Genomic DNA, 1,648 nt, shown 5'->3' with positions numbered 1-1,648 from the left:
CCTAATTTGTTCTTAATAACAATAGCAACTATCTTTGTGGTTATAACTATGGACTCTGAAGTAGGAAGAATCTGAAGTTCAAATCTTGGCTATACTGTTTACAGGTTATATTAATTTGAAGGATCAACTTCTCTTGGCCTCCCATTTATTATCTATAGAATGGGAGTGGCCCCGCACAGTGGCTCAGCCTGTAATTACAGCATTCTGAGAGGCCAAGGAGCGTGGATTGCTTGAGCTCAGGAGTTCAAGACCAGCCTAGGTAAGAGTGAGACCAATCTCTACTAAAACCAGAAAAAACTAGCTGGATGTAGTAGTGGGTGCCTGTAGCCCCAGCTACTTGGGAAGCTGAAGCAAGAGGATCACTTGGGCCCCCAAAGTTTGAAGTTGTTGTGAACTATGATGACACCATGACACTCTTCCCAGGGTGACAGAGTGAGACTCTGTCTCAAAAAAATAAATAAATAAATATCAGGCGGCGCCTGTAGCTCAGTGGGTAGGGCGCCAGTCACATGTACCAGGGCTGGTGGGTTCGAACTCAGCCCTGGCCTGCTAAAAACAACTACTACTAAATAAATAAATAAATAAAATAAAAACATACCATCTTCCCAAGGCAAGGCCTTGCAGTAGAATGGTCTTAATACTCCTTAATTACTATTACTGGTCCCAAGAGCTTTCCCAAGCACTTCTCATTACTTCTTTTTTTTTGAGACAGGGTCTCACTCTGTTGCCTTGGCTAGAGTGCGGTGGTGTCATCATAGCTCACTGTAACCCCAAACTTCTTGGTTCAAGTGATCTTTCTGCTTCAGCCTCCCAAGTAGCTGAGAGCTGGGAATACAGGTAGTAGCCCCAACACACCCAGATAAGTTTTATATTTTTTTGTAGAGGAAGGGGTCTCCCTTTTGCTCAGGCTGGTCTTAAAACTCCTGGCCTCCAGTGAGCCTCCTGCCTCATTGCTCCAAAGTGCTAGGATTACAAGTCTGAGGCACCTTGTCCGGCCCATGTAATCCTCACTTTTTAGACTCACAAAATTATGCCTTATTGGATAGAAAGGATTAAAAAGCCGTCAAGTAACTCCCTCAAAGTCGTTAAACTTCTAACAAGAGACCTCAAGACTTGAATCCAGAAGCCTGGCAAACAGGAAAGGCATAATAAAGAGGCATAGATCAGATAACATAGGGGGCTTGCTCAAGGACTTGTACCCAGTTACTGATCTATGCTCAAGCAAATCTGATGCCAGTTGATAGCTGGATCGTAACTTGAAGGTCTGATAAAATATCAGCTTCATAAAGCAGAACTTAAGTAGGTAAAAGGAACGGAGTCCTCCAGAGGAGTCGAGAAACCTGCGCTGATTGTGGATAAGGTGATTCTTTAATTTAGGCCTTATTTTCTTCATCTATGAAGTGGGGTAAGAAGAATTGCTGAGGTCTCAGAGGCCTTTCCAACACTAATTTTTAAGGGCAGAGACCCCTGCTCACGTAAAGACCCAAATCCCTCGGCTAAGGTTAATCCTCCGCGGGGCTGGCAATAGGGACACGTCCCCTTTAAGGTGTCAGCTCGCCAGCCGCGGCGGCCGGAAGTGTTGAAGCCCGGCCTGGCGGCGGCGGTGGCGGTAGCAGCCGTGGCGGCCTCTGCGCATGCTCCGTCGCCC

The sequence above is a fragment of the Otolemur garnettii genome, unplaced genomic scaffold (assembly GCF_000181295.1).
Source record: "Otolemur garnettii isolate 467f Iridium unplaced genomic scaffold, OtoGar3 scaffold00184, whole genome shotgun sequence".
Taxonomy (NCBI): Eukaryota; Metazoa; Chordata; class Mammalia; order Primates; family Galagidae; genus Otolemur; species Otolemur garnettii.
This window is presented reverse-complemented; position numbering follows the sequence as displayed.